Below are 20909 nucleotides of genomic sequence, written 5' to 3' on the forward strand. Positions count from 1 at the left end.
TGCAATTATTTTTTATAAAAATCCCTATTATACTCAGAAAGGATACTGAATGCCAACTCAGTAATTAGTTACTTGTTGTATAACAATTAAACTCTTCACAATGCATCACAAACCAATATCCAGATGGAGAGAGATTTCATTAACCATAAAAGTCTGCAAGGATTATAACATGACCAAAATATAAAGACAGTGGGAAGCATAAACGTTACCTAAAAATTATTAGCTCTTATAAAAGGAGACACTTTGGGGCAAGAAATAAGGGTGAAAACATGAAGAAAAGTTATGGGAAAGCATTCAGAGAAAAAGATCATGAGAACTCTGTGATTAACTCAATGCAAAAAGTTGGCTTGAAAAAAATGAACAGGGCTAGGGGAATGGCTTAATGTGCAAAGTGTTTGTCTCCAAGAGGATCTGAGTTAAAAATCCACAGAATCCACTTGTGCCGGTTATCCTTATTTGACAATGTTTAACAGTCTAGTACCACCAGGGAAGAGTATTGCTTCAATCGGGTTGGCTTGTGAGCATGTCTGTAATGGATTGCTTTGTGGATTGATTGATGTAGTAGGGGCCAGTTCACAGTGGGTGGCTCTCTTCCTGGGAGGTTGGATCTGAATGGTATGAAGAAAGCTAGCTGATGGGCTAGAGAGATTGTCCCGTGGTTTAGACCACATGCTGTTCTTCAGAGTGTCAGGATCTGGGTCTCGGACAGACACAATTGCTTACAACTGTCAGTACCTCCAGTTCCAGAGGATCTGACACCAACTTCTGATGCCATGGGGCACCAGAGAGGTAAACAATGTTCTCCCCTACATTGCAGCCAAAGCGCTTGTCATGTGGAATAAAAGAAATTAATAGATCTCTTTTTTAAAAATTAACTTACTATATTTATTACATTCCAAGGGTTGCCCCTTCCCAATACCCTCACCCCATTCCCTCTACCCCCTCTGAGAGGGTGCTCACCTTCCCCACCTGTTCACCCACCCCCACCTCACCCACATCACCATCCCTCTTCCCTGAGACATCAAGTTTCCACATGATTAAGCCCATCTTCTCCCACTGAAGCCATAGAAGGCAGTCCTTTGCTATATATGTGGCCAGAGCTAAGAACCAGCCCGTGTATGCTCCTTGGTTTTTGACTTAAGTCTCTGGGAGCTCCGAGGAGTCTGGGTTAGTTGATATTGTTGTTCTTCCTGTTGGGGTTGCAATCCCCTTCAGCTCCTTCAGTCCTTCCATATTGGTCTCTGACCTCAGTCCAATGGTTGGCTGTGAGTATCTGCATTTGTCTCAGTCAGTTGCTGGTACAGCCTCTCAGAGGACAGCCATGCCAGGCTCCTGTCTGCATGCACGATATGGCCTCAGTAATGGATTCAGGATTTGGACGACCTTTCTTTCGGTCTCTGATCTCTTTTTGTCCCTGTGTTCCCTTTACACAGGAACAATTCTGGGTTAAAAAATGTTAAAGATGGCTGGGTGGTCCCCTGCCTCAACTGGCGGCCATGTGTATGTACCAGAGTTGGGGTCTTCCAATTCCATCTCCCAACTGTTGGGCATTTGGGCTAATGCCATCCCCATTCAGTCCCGGTAGCCTCTCACATCCCAGGTTTTTGGGACTTTCTAGAGGTTTTCCCAGCCCCCTAACCCTGACTGCTGCATACTTCAATTCACTCTCCTGGCCCTCTGGGCTTCCGTCCTGTCTCTCCCCATATCTGATCCTGTCCCTCCTTTCCCTTTCCAGTTGATTCCCTTCCTCTGCCTCTCATGATTATTTTGTTCCCCTTCTAAGTGGGTTTCAGGTATCCACACTTGGGCCTTCTTTCTTTTCAAGCTTTCTAAGGTCTTTGTGTTGTATTATGGGTATTCGGAACTTTTTGATTAATATCCACTTATCAGTGAGTGCATACCATGCATGTCTTTTGGGTCTGTGTTACCTCACTCAGGATGGTATTTTCTAGTCCTATCCATTTGCCTGCAAAACTCATGATGCCGTCATTTTTAATAGCTGTATAGTATTCCATTGTTTCTGTATCCATTCTTTGGTTGAGGGAGATCTGGTTTGTTTCCAGCTTCTGGACACTATAAGCTAGCAGAGTGGGACAGAGTTCAAGCTGGTTTCCTTAGTGACGGACCTATAAGCTCAAATCAACCCTTTCTCCAGAAAGTTGTTCAAGTGCTTAATATTCCTAAAATGAACCAAACTAGAATACCATTACATTCTGAGCACAATAGTGTATACCGGCTGCTCTTGTGTTCCTGTGGTGATATGGGAGGTGGAGACAGGGGAATCCCTTAAAGCTAGTGAGCCTGCCAGCCTGTTATGTTTAATGGCACCCAATAAAAGGGAGACCTCGTATATAGTAAGGTGGAAATCAAGGATCAACACCCATGCATTGAACTATGACAATGTGTACATATGTACAAATGGTTACACACACAAGAGAAAGAAGCACACACATACACACAGATAAGCACACACAGCTGTACATGGCTGCACACATAAAATAAATAGTAAAGAAATAAATAAGCCAAGGAATATATTATTTTCCCTGTCCATGTCAAATGATGTATTTCAGCAGAGTGTGCACAAAGAATTACTGTTTCTTTGAAAATGAATAAAGAAACTCTCAGATATATTCATATGCAATAAAATCAAATAGTATTAGCTAATTCTTAGAATTTGGAAGAAGGAAAATGTACCCAATACAGCCAGGTTGCAATGACATAAAACTATGTACCATTGGAACAAAAAAGACATAGTGTAAGGAAAATTACATAATCAGATGCCCGGAAAACATTTTTCTGTATTTGATAATTATAGTCCTGGTGGCAACCTTCTCCATAGTCACTTTAAAGTAACGAGAACAGAAGCCTCTGTGTGCATCTCAGGTTTGAATACCTGGAAACGAAATGAAGACAGTTGTAGAAAACACACGTTTGAGGAATTTAGCTGTTAGACTTATCAACTCTGGAGATTTGTGGCGAAGAAGCAACATTTAGTTTTTTAAGCTAGAAGAGACTTACGTGCCAAGAAAATACTATAAACAATTAACTTGCCCATACAGAGAAAGCAAATTTGAGAGGGATATTTACACAATTTAAACAAAGTTGTGGAGAATCTTTAGCCATAAGGTAAATGGTTCTTGGTCTCTAATTCATCTCTAGATTTTAAAGCCAGTTAATCTTGTCCATGGCTTGGCACATATCAAGCTTTAAAATTAGTACTCCTAAGGAGGGCACTGTACTCAGTAAGTCAGGCAAAGGGCTATCAAGAAGTCTTCCTCCAATTGCATAGCTCTGTGCTCTCTCACGACAATTACTAGGAATGGAAAATTATAAGAAGGGATCAGGTTATCTTGCTAGATCTATATCATCAAAAAATAAGTAAGGACAAGAGTCTGGGAAGAAATCTTATTCCTCTTTGCCAATCACAAACTTTCAGTTAGCTTGGCTGTTACTTCTATCCTACAGAAAGAAAGTCCTATTATGTATCTAAGACTTCTCCTTTCAAGGGTTTATCACTGAATATATCATTCAACCTTATCCAAGGTCTGGTGATCTTTGACGACATCTTGCAATAAAAAAGTTGCTAATAATGGAAAAGAAATGCACATGCACACACACACACACACACACACACACACACACACACACACACACACAGCCAGTTCTGTGTAGTGTAGTTCTGGTATACTTCTATCAACACATCATTTTGGGATAGAGACCTGCAGGTGGGTCGGAGACCCCTGGCACATATGTAACAGAGGACTGACTGCTTTGTCTGGTCCCACTGGAAAAGGATGTGCCTAGCCCTGTATAGACTTGATGCCCCAGATATGGTGGATGCTGGGGTGGAGCACCCTTAGCAAAGGGCATGGAGGGATGGGGTGGGGAACTCTGGTAGGAGAGAATGGGGGGTGGACATTTTGGATGTAAATAAATAAAATAATTAATTAAAAAAGAAGATAATGAATGTGTCCCGTGGTGGAAAGGCATAAAATATCCATGAGTTTCTTAGACCTAGTCCTGGTAGTATAACAAATACCCAAGAGAATTCAACTTACACAGAAAAACGGTTTGTTTTGGAAAATTCACAGTTTTGGGAAATTAAGTCTATTTCCAATTGCATCTGCTGCCCCAGAGCCTGTGGTGTGAAAGACGTCACATGGGAGCAAGTGACAGAAGAAACTGCTCAGCCTGAGGTGACCGGGAAATAGATATGAAGTAAATACATTTGAGCTCTGCCCCTCATGGACATGTATCCAGCAGCTTCGAGCTAGGGAATAGTTCTTACAGCTTCCACCAAACTCCAACTGTGCCAAGCTGAGGAACACACACTTAGAAGCCTGTAAGGAGGAGGAATGAGGGATCAAACAAAGAGTAAGAAGACCAGGGTAGGACAGCAGCGTGGTTGGTAGTTGGGATGTATTTCTGTAGCCTAGACAGCAGTTGAACGTGCACCTGGCAAGAAGTTCCTCCCCTCCATGTGTCGGATAAGGATATATTGTAGCATCGTGTGCCTGAGAATTCTGTGTACGCTGCTCTTTTAACAACTGGACTGAATGGTCCTACTGATCTCTCTGAAGCCTGGCTGGGGGGTTTTCTTAGCAGAACATGGATGCCTTGGAGGGTGCATCTATGTCTCAGTGATAAGCCTCATGGGACATGGAATGACCTCAGTCCTATGAGCGTTGCCGACTCTGTTGTCCTTCTGTGAAATGGTTTACTTTCTTCTGGTTATTTACCTTTTTATTTCCTGAATCTGGCATCTATGCTAGCCTCTTATCCATGCCTGTCCTTCAAGCTAAAATCTCCTGGGTGCATCATTGTTTCTGACAAGAGGAGTTAGAAATCAAATTTTCTAAAAAAATGCCTTTTCTTTCTTTTTTTTTTTAAGTCAGCTTCTACTTCAGGAAGTTGCTTCAGAACCCTTACAGATACCAGCAGCTGAAAGTTGATACATCTTTGGCCACCAAAACACTTCCCAGTTCCTCAAGTCTTTTGATGAAGTTGTGGTCTACTTGGAGCCCACTGGTGGGTTTGTGGTTGTTTTTGTTTTTTTTTCTTGTTTTGTTTTGTTTTTTGGTCATACCAAAATTTAACCGTTGTTCTTCACGCGTGTATTTCCCTACCTACTTGGTGACAACTGTACTCACCCAGTCACTGAGCTCTCAGGTACATGCCCTTTTCCAACATTCTTACAACATTAACCTTAATGATTAATAAGAAAACTGGCAGCTCATTATATAATGTCTGTGCTTTTAAGAAGTGACCAGGGTTAGAATGCCATATAAATGAAGTGGACTCATAACTCAAAGTGTATTTTAAAATTCTAAATGCATCCTTTTCTATTTTTTCTCTCCTTGGGAACGTTCAACTTTTAGTGGCGGTGTATCTCTGATGAGCTACCCCCTCTTCTTCCCCCAAATCTTTGCCTCAGACATAAATATGTACTGATAAATTTGCATGTATATTCCATTCCACCCCAGGCAAAACTTCTGCCATTTTCTTCCCTTCCCTCCACCTGCAGAGAGACTGTTAGCTTCTGCTATTCACGTTTAACTTCTATTTTCCAGAGCAATATTAGCATTCCCATGCTTGAGCGAGTAGACTCCCAGTTTCAGACATTTTTTCCTTTTCTCATTGTGCATTTTCTGAATTCGTTTCGTTTCATTTCGTTCTTTCACATGCATCTTAGAATGAAAGAGAAAAAAACATATCTCAGATGATTCTACTTCAAGCACCATACTCACCAATAAGACACTCAAAACAAAATACCACTCTCTCAAAACTGTGGGATATTTTATAATCCCAAATTTGCTTATTCCCATCATCCTCAAGGGGATAGAACACATATTATTATTCCATTAAGGAAATGAAGACTCGCAGAGCCAAGAAATCCTCTCTTCAGCTCCCTCTTCCCATTCCCATGTTGTAAAACTTGCTCTGTACAAACAGCTCACAAACCTTGTTAGCTGTAACCCTGTGACAGGCAAAGGATTCTCACAGGTTTCTCCACAAGGACCATTAGTGACAATCCAGGTGGGTCCAATTTCTACTCTCATTGGAAACTCATTTGCTGACCATCTGAGATGTATCTTGTAGGTTTCCCTTGTAATTAGGCTCAGAAGAAAAAAAATGGCCAAATGTAACTCCCCTGTGAAAATTTTCTCCATGAATATATTATGTTCCCCAATATCATTTTTCCTAGAAGCCACCCAAACCAGCAGAAGGCAAAGTAAATGGTGAAAAGCAAGAGGTCAAAGAAAAGACATTATTTTAACATAATATTATTTCCCAGTGAATGCAGTATAAAAGAGAGGCTGTCGATAGTTTAGTCTTTCATTTATGAACGTATGTAGGCAGAATGGGTTTTCTCACTATCTTACGATGAAGTTGACCAAACCAGAGGACTTGTTTGTGCCACTGCTGCCGTGAATTATATGTTTCATCCAAGATTCTGTCCACATTGACGTTGGATCGGTCTACACAGATGCAAGAGAGAACATAAGAAAATCAACTAAAACGGTTTCAAACTACATTTTGGTAACGTCCTTCAATGTAACTAGCATCATAGAGGAAAGTTGCAAAGTTAACAAAGAGATTCTCTTCTCTTCGTTTCTCCATTTGCCAAAATTGGGAAGAGCCCAGGGTGTAATTATTGATAACAAGACAGAAAAAGAAAAGAAAGAAAGAAAGGAAGGAAGGAAGGAAGGAAGGAAGAAAGAAAGAAAGAAAGAGAGAAAACTGTTTTCAGGTAATTTTTTACATTTGATTGTCTATATTTGATTTTTTTCTGTTTACTGGCTAGATTATTGTCCACTTGACACAAACAGTCATCATCTGAGTGGAGGGAACGTCCGTTGATAAAATGTTTCCATAAGAATAGGCTATAAGCACTAAGCCTTTACAGCATTTTCTTAATTAGTAAACCATAGCAGAGGTCTAGCTTTCTGTGGATGGTGCCATCTTTGGGTTGGTGCTCCTGGTTCTATACAAAAACTGGCTGGGCAAGCCACTAAGAGCAAGCCAGTGAGGAGCAGCACAGCTCCGTGGCCTCCACACCCGCTCCGTGGCCTCCGCACCCGCTCCGTGGCCTTCGCATCCGCTCCTGCCTCCAGGACTCTGTCCTGCTAAAGCGGGTCCTGACTTCCTTCTCCAGTGAAGACTTATATGAAAGTGTAGACCAAATCACCATTTCCCCCACAGCCGCTTTGCTCATGGCGTTTCATCCCACTAACAGTAGCCCCCTAACTCAGCCTGAACAACAAATTAGTGTTTGTAACTTCCTGATCCCCACAGACACATGATGTCTCTCCAGGCTGACTTTGTTTTCGCCACTTCTGGTTGGATGAGTTGGTAGTTCCATACTCGATTTCTCTCAGTTTGGCTGCAACTGATACCTTTTCAAGTTTAGAACGAAAATAGGCATTTGGGGAAGCATTTCTGCAGTGGGACATTCGTAGTTTTTTGTGAATCATATTAAGAAACCACACATCAATGCCATGAGGTAGCCGCATGATTCCGATGTTCGCCCAAGGGATTCTAAGTCAAGACAATGATACCAGCTTTCTTGATATGCTCTTCTGTCTTTATTGAACATTGCATCCAGAGAGAGATGCCTTGAATGCATGCCAATAGCTTGTGTGGCTTCAGATTTCCTCACGCTGGTTATAGATCCCATGATCGTTTTATATCATATTTTAAAGTACTTAGAAATATTCATGTTTTACTATATTAGTTGCACATCTTCCAATTAATATTTCAAATTTAAAGTACATAAATATATATACATTTTATAGTATTTGCATGCAAATTATTTGCATTTGTTGCTCTGGCATCTGCCAATGTTAAATTTCGTAATTCCATGATTTTAACAACTTGACTTGATATTTTTCTTTTTAAAAGAATTTACACACTTCACTAATATTTATGTACACGTGACTTTCTATGTAGGGGATGCGGGCACCTATGTGACATAAAACCCATGTGGAACTCAGAGAGCTCCTCGTGGGAGGTCTTTCCTTGCTCTACGTGAATCCAAATGACCAGACACACGTCATTTAGCTTGGCAGCCCTTACCTACCTCTCACTGACAATGATTGTTCATCTCATGGAATCATAAAATGATCAAAGTATTCCCACCTTTTATTTTCTGTGACCTAGTCCTGAACACACCCTCCGCGTGCCCCATGATCTGGCTCCTGCTGTTGGAGGACGGTAATTAAAGGTCCGGTGTCTTGGTGATAGACCAGCATTCAGGTCACTCACAGAACAGGACATATGCAGACATGCTGTTTTCATACGGAAAGTGACCTTCTCCGGGCAAACTGAAAGCAGCGGTGGTTTCCCACTTGTGTTCCTTGCGGTTCTACGAAAATACTCTACTTCATCTGGACTCACGTCAAATTACTTGAATAATAAAATAATAAAAATTCAGCAAACTAATAAGCATATGGTTTCTTCTTAATGAATTTGCTTACTGAAACAGAATTTGTTGCTCTCTTAAATAGAAAACCAAGATATATCTCTCTCTCTCTCTCTCTCTCTCTCTCTCTCTCTCTCTCTCTGTCGATGTACTTTTCTGTTGCTTTATTTTATTTTGTTTTTGTTAATGTTAACTTTTAAGTGAAAATATAGTGTATCGTTTACCTCATTCTTTTCCCTCCCTCTCACCCTTCTCTCGAATCCCATCTTGCTCAAAATTATTAACTCCTTTCTTTAGACACACACACTCTCACACCTAGAAATAAAAATAATACAACCTATTCAGTCCCTTTAGTGTTACTTGTACACATATGATTTCAGAGCTGACCACATGGTATAAGCAATGAGGAGGCACATTCCGCGGGGAGGCTATTTCTTCCACTAAAGGGCATCTTAGTTGCCCGTTGTTGTCTCTGGGTGGGACCTCATGAGACCCCCTCCCTCCCATGTTAGCCTGTCTGTCGGTGTCATACTTTTTCAGGTCTTGTCTGGCCAGGTGTATTGCTGAAGTATCATAGGTGTAATCCCCTGTCATTTCTAGGAGACACGATCTCCCAGTTTGTTTGTTTCTCAGGCTTTTAAAATACTTCTTCCTCCTCTTCTGCGATGTTCCCTGACCCTTAGCTGCAGGCTGCATTGTAAAGCCATCAGTTGGGGCTAGGCACCCTACCATCACTGGTTTCCTGGATTGTCACCGGTTGTGGTTTTCTGTATCTACCCTGTCTGCTGCAAAGAGATGCTTCTGTAATGACAGGTGGGAGATAAACTTATTCTGGGGTGTGAGGGTGGGTGTTTAGTGTACTTAGGCTTCGTTCTCTCTCCTCGGTGGTTCCCAGTTCCCACTCCTGAGAGGTGAGTATAGAACCTAAAGTAACCACTACTTCGCTTTACTTTTTAAATAGTCTTATGTATTATTGTGATTTTTTCATACACGTATACAGTCTATTTTGATAGCATTCATCTGTCGTCATCCTCTTCCAACCTGTTCCGATGCTCCTTATATCCCATACAGTTCCCTCTCACATTTTCAATATATATGTTTATGCATTTGTATATGTGAATATATACACATATACATATATATATATATGAATAATGTATGTAGTCCACCTAGTCCAGTTACTGCTGAACATGAGAGGTAAGAATTTGGAAAGAGAGGGTAATGGGGACACTTATTGGGGAGGAGGCAGTCGGAGAAGAGAAAGAAATATCTGGGAGGATAACAGTAAGGCTCCTAAAATTAATATTCAAAAGAACTTAAATGAGATTGTCCTACATAGGGCAGTGCAATTCTTCTATGAAGCCATAAGTTATCAAACAAAACACTTATTACCAAGGATACTCCTTTGGGGTGGTTGGACAGGAAGATCCCAGAAGCGTCCCCAAGAACAAAACAAGGTATTGACATTTCTCTTGGTTTTTCAACAGGACCTGTGCTCACACCCTATTGATGAAAGGCATCAAACTTTTTAGTCACAGGACATGGAAAAATCAAGTCAGTACACTCCCTCTCTACTGCTGAGTTTCCGCAGAGTTTACACAGGTTGCTGGAAGAGAAAAAAAAAAAATCTTCAACAGTCTTCTTGCTCAGCTGTGAGCCCTGAAAGCTACAGTAATGATCTGTTTGGCAGGATCTGTGAATTGGAGCCATTGCGGCATGATTTTTATGGGCGTGACCAACCACGTTTCTGATTGGAATGAGCGCCCTTTCCCAAGGAGGAACCGCAAGACTGACACTGAGGGCAAGCTAAGAACCTGTGAGCACATAGCGCATAGGCCCTACAAGAGAACCTATCACTGTTATTGTGTTAAGTGTACGCAGCATCAAACTGCTTTCTATGTAATTCTCATTCTACTCAAGAATAAGTGCAATTTCCATTTCTCACCAGAGAAGCTTCGTTTTGCAGTGGGAGTGACTAAGGACAAGACTGATTTAGCTGTTTTATTAGGGATTAAATTTCTACCAAGCACATTACCAAATAATAATAATAATAATAAAACAAATGCTGTCTTTCTAGCATCTAATCTTCAAAAATCTATACAAATTCAAGAGGAATGTATCAACAACCTCAAATTTTCCAGGTCTCTGTAATGACAGAATAATGGCGGATGTTGCGTTATCAAATTATTTGGAACATTTTTTAAAAAGAAACCACAAGATTAGATAATATTTAAATTTCCAAAAACCGATTCTCTGGTTTATTATTCAGTCTTTTATCATTAAAAATGATTTTAAGAAATTTGTGATAGACACTGACTGTCAAACATGATAAAGAAAACCCACTATGCAGCCAATTAAACATTACAATCTAAAAAGATAGTTATATGGCAAATAATTTTCAGAACGTACTTCACCCTGGGTGTAGAAAATACAAACTACTTTACCATCTTCATATCAAGTATCTGCACATGAACATTTAAGTGTGTATATTATAATGTGAATATGACATATGCATATGAATTTATATATACATGCACATATAAATATATATGTTATTCATACTGATGTAGCTAAATCTATACATATACACACATACATATACGAATATTAATATATTTATATCTATACCTGAATATTAACGAATGAGGATGGGTCCATGATACATCTGCTCACATTTTTCTCTAGAAGTTTCTTAGTATTGGATAAGATGGTCAAAGGAACAAAGTCGAAACCAGTCAGGGGTACAAAGTGAGACCCTAGATGGTCCCTAAAAGCTTTTTAAACTATATATATTGAGAATTTCAGACACGCATATAATTTGCCTTGATTAAATCTATCCTTCCCTCCCTCCCCTCAACCTAGTATCACATCTCCACACTAATTTACATTTTATATATTACAACTTTTACTTTAACTCAAATCTATCATTGCCCGTGTGGTCACAGGTGATATTCCACTTGTTTAGAAATAAACCAAAGTAAATTTAATCCTGAAACCATTGTTGATGAAGTCAGAGACCTAGAATAGCTTCCTCCAGCGTCGTGTAAGGCCACTGGCTCTGGGACATACACTAGGCTCTACAATCAGAGTCCTTTGTGAATTTCCACTTCCTTCCTCCCTTTCCAAATACAACAGATCAGCGACTTCAAGGTGATTTTTAACTCCTAGTGGGGATGTTTCTGTGTTTCTTTGATTCGTGTGTAATTTCTCAACCTTACTGGGACCATGAGACCTCTTTTGCAGCAAGCATTTGTCAATAGTTTTCCTTGTATGGTGCCAATGGTGTGTGTGTGTGTGTGTGTGTGTGTGTGTGTGTGTGTGTGTCACAGATTGTTGTTGGATGTCTCCCTTGATCACCTCCTACCGTGGTTTTTGAAACAGGGTCTCTCACTCTATGTGGAACTCATCGATGGAGTTAGACTGGATGAGCAGCGAGCACGAAGGAGCCTCCCATCTTCCTGCCCCCTGTACTGTGAGTACAGGCTCCGGCTTGTGAGCTCAGTGCTTTGAGGTTACTGGGAATCTTAACTCATGTCCTCATGGTTGGGGAGCATCACTTTACTCATTGGATGTAGGGTCTCTCTGCCTTCTTTTAATAGTTTCTGAAGCCATTGTCTGGGGCAACTATCTTTACAAATGAACATTTTATTTCATTAATTATATTAGAGATGTACCAAAGTTCTGTTTCTTTTATAGTCCAGGTGAAATTATAACTCAGTCCTAGAAGAATCATAAAAATGTATATCGAAGATGAAGATCTCATTGGCCAATTAGTATCTAAGCAACAGGCAATCTTCAAACACTGTATGATACCGCTTTCTCTCTCTCTCTCTCTCTCTCTCTCTCTCTCTCTCTCTCTCTCTTCTTTCTTTTTAATTAATTAATTAATTAATTAATTACATCCCAAATGTTTCCCCTTTTCTGGGTCTCCCCTTTCAGAGTTCTGTCTCCCCAATTCTTCCCCTCTTTGACCTCCTAAGTATCCTCCATCCTGGGGGCATCAAGTCTTTACAGGGATTGGCACATCCTCTCCCACTGAAGCTAGATGAGGCAGGCCTCTGCTACATATGTGCCAGAAGGTTTATTTATTATGTATACAGCGTGCTGCCTGCATCGCATGCCAAAAGAGGGCCTCTGATCCCAGTGTAGATGGTTGTGAGGCACCATGTGGTTAGGAATTGAACTCAGAACCTCTGGAAGGACAGACAGTGCCATTAACCTCTGACCCATCTCTCCAGTCCTTGGCTCTTACTTTTAAAGAAACATGTGTGATTTTTTTTTCTGAGTCCCTCAAAAGTAAACTGGAGCCAAACAACACTTCACTAAGGGTAGAGAGTGATAAGAACTGACAGAAAGGTAGAACTTTAAATTTGCAGATGGCAATTCTGTTTCTACTCGGGTACCGAAGAAGCTTGATATCTAACATAACATAGCGAAACCTCATTTACCTGAAGGCTGATAATTCTTCATTTTGAAAGGCTTGGCACGCTGAAGGCATCTGCTGAAATTAACTTCTGTAATGATCTATGAAAGAGAATACATAAGGAAAATTAGAGTCACGGACGTGGCAGCTCGGCGGACACTGTCATTTCTTTCCTCTACTGTCACTATTTAGTTTCCTAATTAAAAAATCCCTCTTATCTGCTTGCGGAAGCCCTCACAAACTCAGAAGAGCATCAAGGCTGAGTAAGCTCGCCCTATGCCAGCCGCTGGGCAAGAGCTGGAAGATGCTTTGCCGATAGGTGCTTTGTAACATTCTTTCTTGATTAACTACAGCGACACAATGTACCTTTCATTTCTTTAATAGAGTTGCTCGCTCAGAGCTCTGCGTCTGTGAATTCTTTGTCACCTTGCCTCTGGGGTCAGCGGGAATGCACGAGGTATTTCTGAAGCCTCTAACAATTAGCCCACACACACACATCTTTTCTTATTAAAATTTGCTTTAATCTTGCTCCCTGAGATGATCATGGAGGAAGAGACTAAATTCCCTCAGTGGCTAGCAAGCCTAAGGCTTATGCTAGAATGTTCAGAGATACATCAAGCCTGTCAGAATTTCTCCAAAGTCAGGGGAGAGCACCAGCATAGGAAGATGAGCTGGCCAGTAACTGGCTGCTCTGGATTTCAGTACCAACTCTTCCTCTCACCACTTTTTCCACCTGGCCATATATTTGCTTACTTATGTCTGCCTATTATTTTTCCTATTGTTTTTGGCACCTCCATGTTTATAGTTCTTCAGAGAATAGTTGAAATAGTTCCACGGCAGAGAAGAAAAGCAGAAAGAGGTTCATTATAATGGCATTGCCCCCTTAAACATCAACCTTTGAAGAAACGGAAAAGGCGCTACTGGAATTCATGAGTTCTTTTCACGTCTTGGTACAGAGACTCTTTCTTTGCAGCCCAGGCTGGCTCTTGACTCCCTGTATAATTAAAGCTAGTCTCAGGCTGGAGAGATGGCTCAGCGGTTAAGAGCACTGACTGGTCTTCGGAAGGTCCTGAGTTCAATTCCCGGCAACCACATGGTGGCTCGCAACCATCTGTAGTGGGATCTGATGCCCTCTTCTGGAGGGTCTGGAGGAAATGGCAATGTACTCATATTAATAAAGTAAATAAATGGTTTAAAATAATAAAAATAAAAAAATAAAGCTAGTCTCAAGCTAGTGATCCTCCTGCCTCAGCCTCTCGTGTGCTGTAACCCCAGGCACACACAATCCCTTTAGAGTACGCAGGTTCTCACTCAGGTTCTTGATCTTTTCCTCTCGATAATTTGTTTCCTGGGTAGTGCTGAGGTTGTCACTCCCATTACCTCTCAGAGATCTTTCAGGATCCAACAACGTCCCTGTATTGCGTTTAGTATCCTTTTCCACATTATTCAGCAAAGTAGCACTTGGAAGAAGTCAGTTTAATTGCTGATTCTGGAACTCCTCGGACCCTCACGATGTGAGCCTTGTTACTTCTTTTTTTTCCCCCATCTTTATTAACTTGAGTATTTCTTGTTTACATTTTGATTGTTATTTCCCCTTCCCGGTTTCAGGGCCAACATCCCCCTAACCCCTACCCTCCCCTTCTCTATGGGTGTTCCCCTCCCCATCTCCCCCCATTACCACCCTCCCCACAACAATCACATTCACTGGGGGGTTCAGTCTTGGCAGGACCAAGGGCTTCCCCTTCCACTGGTGCCCTTACTAGGATATTCATTGCTACCTATGAGGTCAGAGTCCAGGGTCAGTCCATGTATAGTCTTTGGGTAATTAGTCCCTGGAAGCTCTGGTTGCTTGGCATTGTTGTTCACATGGGGTCTCAAGCTCCTTCAAGCTCTTTCAGTCCTTTCTCTGATTCCTTCAACGGGAGTCCCGTTCTCAGTTCAGTGGTTTGCTGCTGGCATTCGCCTCTGTAACTCATTGTTCTTGTCCTTGTGATCATTGCCACTGGGAGGGGGAGGGTCAGGGAGAGAGAGAGAGGAGAGAGAGGGCGAGGGAGAGGGAGAGAAATGAGACAAGGAAAGTGGGAGATAGTGGGGAAGCATTTCAGCCAGGATTTTTTTTTTTTACTCTTACAAGTATTACTTGTGAAAATTGAATGCAATTTAAATCAATATGCTGGCCAAAAAGTAGGGGCAGGACACTAGAACACTAACAATGACGACTCTAAGTCATTGAGAGGCATCAGAGAGTAGGGTACGTCTGTAGCAGATGCAGAGAAAAGCAAACACATGTAGCCTGCTTGCTTACCTTACACCATCAGCATGTGCCTGTGTGTTCCTGTTTTACTATTGTGTCCCTTTTATACTCTATTCTGCCTGAGTCTGTGAAAGCTCACGTTAAATTTTGATGTTTACTCATTTGCTAGCATAGCCTCACAGAGTCTTTTCTGGATTCATTAAAAGGACAACAAACCAACATGGGAGAACAATACTGTATTGTGCTTTGTCCCCTCCGTTAGGAAGCGAATAGAAAGCACTTTGTTTGGGAATGAATAGATGAATGATAATGTGCTTCTCAATAGGACAGTGTTTCAAAATCTTTTTTAATCTCTGGAACCGGGATTCCATTTGTTTCCCAGTCAGCTGCTTGATCAAGGGCAAGTGCCAGGGCAAAAGCCAGGCTTGTCCAACAATAGAGTCGAGAGGTGCCTTGAGATCTCAGGAGGATACCGGGTGCTGCTACATAGTAAGGAAGACAGGTGAAAGGCCCAGAAACCGACCTAACATAAATGATCTTATAAGCCATTGGAGGCGTGCAAAGGAAGATGCACCTCATTCATTTGCAACTGTTTTAAATCCAGTTTGTTTTGAAAAGGCCTTTTGTGTATTTTATCCACAGTCTTTGTTTTACAAAAGGACCCTTACATTCCAAGGTGGAAAAACAGGCTGGCAATTAGTAACTGTTACATGTTTAAGTGTTTCTTGGATGACATTTTATATCAACATAGTCTGGTAATTTCTCTAAGTAATGGTGTTACCTTGAGCCTTTGTTTAATATGAAGATAAATCTGAGATAAGATACCAGTAAGTGTACTATCAGGTCCCATGTATTTAGCAATTAAGATGCCTTATTCTATTAGCATATGTCATCCATTGTTTTAGTCCATTTCCTGGTAAAACAGAATACCACAGAGCAGCTGGTTTATAAGGAACAGAAGTGTCCTCAACTCTGGAGAAGTCACAGCACACAGTGCTGGCACCTAGTGAGAAGCTGCATTCCGTCTCGCCCCAGGCTGGAAGGTGGAAACACGAGGTGGCAGAGAGACCAATTGTATAGCAGGGCACTAAAAATGCTTCATTTAAAAAATGCTCAAAGACAACAAACATTCTGTCAAATAACGCCGTTGTTCCGTGAATAAGGTTGATAGGGTGGTATCTTTAATTTGATATTGCTTGATACTTGGGTTTTGTTTAGCTGGATCCCATGGTACCTATGTTCTGTCTTTTGTGTGGACCCTCCATATTCCTTTATACAGTGTCTGGGCTAAGTTGTAGTCACATCAAACTATGCTAAGATTCCTTCACCCACACCCTTACTAGTTTGTTCTCTCTTTGTTTTCTTGAGGCTAGGCATCCTGGCTTGTCTCAGAGGAGTTTTCATTCGAATTTCTCTGGTGACCAAAGACACTGCACACTATTTCTCACATCTTTATGGGCCGTTTGCATTTCTTTCTTTAAATGGATGTCTCACCATAATTACTTCATTACGGATTGGTCCTGAATATTTATAAACTCTTGGGACAGTTATAAGTAGAGGAACTCTGAACCCTTCCTAACATATCTATAATATTCTTCAAACACATATACCTGAACGTATTTGTTCTAGGATACGGAAAGAAGACCTATAGAGTCAACTAACCTGGGCTCTCAGGGATTTACAGAGACCGAACCAGCAACCATGAAGCATTCAGGGCTGGGTCCAGGCCCCTTACACATTTGTGGCAGATGTGCGGCTTGGTCTTCAGTGAGCCCTTTAACAACCGGAGCTGGTGCTGTCTCAGACTCTGGTGCCTACCAATGGATCCCCTTCCCCTAACTGGACTACCTGGTTGGGTCTCAGTGGGAGAGGATGTGCTTAGCCGTACTGGGACTAGATGTCCCAAGGTGGGGTCATACCCAAGAAGGCTTCCCCTTCTCAGAGAAGGGGGAAGAGTAATGGGGGTGGGATTTGTAAGGGCAGGACTGGGAGCAGAGGAAGGAGGGGGCTGTGATTGGGATTAGAGTGAATAAATAAATAAATTATGGAAAAAAGAAAATTTAAACTCACATGTATTGAATTATAATCTAGATTTTAATGAGATCTTAAGATGATTTGCATGAATAATACGTTTAAGAGCACTAATAAATACCACATTATATTTTGTTTTAAAGAAAGAAACAGAAAAAAAAAGAAAAAAATTAGAACACTAGAAAATAGCCACACACACAATCAACTAGATGTTTTATTTCTCCCTCCCATTTGCTTCGTTTTAAAAGCAGAAATACTTAACAGCGTGGTTCTTTTAGAATGACGATGGCCACCTCTGCTCTCAGCTGCTTAAACTAATTTCCACTGAAAGTCAAGAAAAATTCTTCTTTAATTCTCAGGGGTATCTAGTTTATTGATTTCCGGCAAGGTGGCTGGCATCAGCAACCCCTAGGACTGAAAATTATTTCTTTCTCCCTGTCTTAATCTAATTGCCCACTGATCTTTAATTTTTGGTAGCTCAGTCAGTGGACGAAGGTAAATATGCAGCATAAAGGCATTTTCAAATCATCTATACCTTCCCCTGCTGTCGTTTCTATTTTTAAAACATGGCATTTTATTTAGGGTTTGAATGTTTCAGCATGGCTCGGATACACATTTTAATCGCATCCAACCCAGACTACCTCTGTCCAATGCCTCTATGCCCCGGGTTCTAGCAACTTCCTTCTGACCTCATGACTTTTAAAAACAACCCGTTAGATCCAGCTAGTGATGTTCATATATGCATGGATATGGGGCCACGGCCCAAGGCCTGAGTAACAAACATACTGGTGGCCATTTTCCAAAGGAAAGACTCTGCCTCCTTTTAGCAACCATGAACTGTCAAAAGCTTTGGCGTTCCCACCCAAAACTAAATACATGTCTTTTACAAAACACGTTCACAATGGAGATGATACGTAGAATCGCCTTATCAATGAAAATGAATAAAAAAAAATACTGTATAAGACTTAACCAAAGGGTTTATTTTCATTCTCTGGCCCATGGAAGTTATGGTTTAGAGGTTTTCTTTTAATCTCTCATGATCCTCTCGTTGGCTACTAAGCAAGGCAAACTCCTAATTAAGCATACCTTCAAGTGTTCTTTTCATCCATGTTTAAACCAGGAAATATTTGAGACGGTTGAAGATGATCAGAGGTTTCTTGCTGCTCTTAACTTGAGTATGTCCTCAATACAGCCTGACATGACCATGTCTATGAACATGCAAATCACCTCTTTCGTTCTTGAACTGTCACCTGACATGGATTATGATCAGGCTTAGGAATGCAGTCCTTGACTGAGCATGCTCAGGAATCTGCCACACCAAAGCTTCTTCCTTATAGGAGCACACATAGCCTAGCATACGGCCAAGTGAAAACCCCAGGCTTTCTTTGCTCCAGAAGGAAACGGATCCATAAAGAATCCCTGCGCTTCTCTTACCTGTGGCGGGTAATCATTTTTTTCCACTCTTTCATTTCTTAGCGATGTTCACTTTGGCTTTGCAATCATCAAGGTTAGAACCCGCTGTTCTTGTTTATAACGTTGCTGCCATGGAGAGCTGGAGAGGGCAGACACTTGTAATAAGCCCACCCGCTCAAAGGTGTGCTCCCTTTCTGCGTCATGCTCCTCTCTCCTTTCTCCTCCTCTCCCTTGTTTTCCCAGCCTCTATCAGGCTTGACACCCTATCTCAGCACGGCAAGGAACTCTCAAGCCATGTATCCCCACTGTTCCTTACTTGGTTTATTACCACATAAGGGCCTAATTTATTTACATTAAAGACCTGATTTCATTAAACAGGAAATAAAGCAAATATTCAATCCAGGAACACAAAAAGAATATATTAATTAACAGGGTGGAGAAGAGTTCAGAGAGGTCTTCCAGACAGGCCATTCACCAATTATCCTCTTCTAATCCAGGCTAATGCATGAACTTGGCTAGCTGGCACATTTTCAAAGACCCACTGGCCTTTGTTTTAGCCCCAACTCCTGGAGGCACTCTTTATCTGGGAATCTCCTGGCCATGATGCCCTAGAGTCAAGGAGGTCATATTCACAGTTCTTACTATTCTCTACTGCAAATTCTGCAGTCTCATCTCCAGCATTTGTGCAGACTATGTGCAGAGGCTATCCATCCCTCTCTGCCTCCACTCCCTTGGAGACCCATGTTTTCATGGCAGACCCAGTTTTCCTCCTTCTTCTGGACCTTCTCACCACCTAACCCCTTCTAGTTCATCCCCATTTCAACATCTGGAAACACATTCTACCTGGGACTCCCCAACTTCCAGTGTCCAGACCTGGCAGGGACTCACTTCCAGTCAATCTACATCCACCACATTCTGCTAAGATCCAGAGAGGGTAACAAAAAGCAAGAAACAGAACACACACCCAACATTTCTTTATATTTACATTCAGATAAATTATTTGATTTGTCTTTATAAAATAACAATGAAGGGACAAAATAGGACAGAATCTGTAGACGCTTCACATGACTATTCTTTGAGGACATTCTCCTGGAATCTTGATCTAGTATTAAACTTATGGCCAGTCTGTAAAAGGAAAACACTTAGAGTTGGGTAGAGCTGTAAAGTTTTAGAATATCTTATGCGCAATTCCTTGGGTTCCCCCAACACCAGCCTGATCTCTTATTACCAAATGATCTCCCAAGTGGCTTGTGTTTTGTCCCCAGTGACACAGAAATGGCTCAGAAGAGAAGAACAAGTGGACCCTTACCCAAGGCCAATAAGCAAGCAAACAAACAAAACCGCCCTAGGAATTCTAGGAGGGAATTAGTTCAAATATCATGATCCATGTGTTAAGTCTGCTTATTCCTATAAAGTATACCAGCATCCAAAAGAACTAAATATGGATCAAGCTGTCAACCACAAATTTCAAATCAAAGACTACAAAGTTCTGCTCATGTGCATACACATGCCCACGCATGCACTGTGTAACTAGCTCAACTGGGAGTAAGCTTCTTGCAAATGGGTTCTGCTGCGAGCATTTACTATTGTCCATTTGACCGTCTGTCTGTCTGTCACCATCTATCTACCATCTATCCATCCACCTACATACCATCTATCAGTTTAACTATCATCTACCTATCTATTGCTTGAAAACGATATACATGTGTACAGTGTTTTGATTATTTTGACTTTAACTCTCCCATTCAACTCTTTCCATAGCATGCCCTTCTTCACAGTTTTGCATCTTCCTTTTTAGGCCTGCTAGGTCTAATGAGTTCTGCCCGTGTGTAAATTCACATAGGACCATCTATAGAAGCTTCAGGAACCTACCAATGACCAAGCTCTTAAAGGAAAAGAACTCTCCCTCCTGCAGATTCCGTCAACTTTCAGTGGTTCCTCAAACAGGGGTGGGGTTTTATGAACCACCACCATGCACACAGAAATTTTAGTTGCTTTGAACTTGCATATTCCTGGTTGGCTTCTTACAGCCGAGCATTTACCTAGTACGTTGCATTTATAAAACTATACCCAGGCAAATGGAAATTGATATACTCAAATTAGTTTTTATCTATACCAGTCACATTGGGAAAAAGTCGTATTTTCCAATAAGGAGAACTGACAACGGTCATTACTGGTAAATCGAAAGCTTTTGACCTGACTTGGAGTGGTATTTTCTATTCATGGGAGTTGCCAATTGCAATGGCTACAGCCTTTGGATGAAGGCCGTGGGTGTTGACCTAAAGAAATATCTGATATGGACAAAAGATCTGGAAGGCTTTGTTGGGTAAGTCATGGCAACAGTACAGAGTTACTCAATGACAGAT

At 41.3% G+C, this 20909-nt stretch overlaps 1 long non-coding RNA gene across 2 annotated transcripts; it reads right to left on the reverse strand.

Moving 5' to 3' along the window:
* Window positions 1-1016: 1016 nt before the first annotated feature.
* Window positions 1017-14843, reverse strand: LOC134480721 (uncharacterized). Of its 2 annotated transcripts, XR_015631322.1 has the most exons (5): window positions 14624-14843; window positions 12871-12946; window positions 6376-6479; window positions 4059-5687; window positions 1017-2893 (listed from the first exon to the last, which is right to left on the reverse strand). It is a non-coding gene; the product is annotated as an uncharacterized LOC134480721 (long non-coding RNA). The 2 variants fall into 2 exon arrangements; XR_015631321.1 differs by having other exon boundaries at window positions 1017-5687.
* Window positions 14844-20909: the final 6066 nt, after the last annotated feature.

The sequence above is a fragment of the Rattus norvegicus genome, chromosome 10 (genome assembly GCF_021556685.1).
Source record: "Rattus norvegicus strain SHRSP/BbbUtx chromosome 10, alternate assembly SHRSP_T2T, whole genome shotgun sequence".
Classification (NCBI taxonomy): domain Eukaryota; kingdom Metazoa; phylum Chordata; class Mammalia; order Rodentia; family Muridae; genus Rattus; species Rattus norvegicus.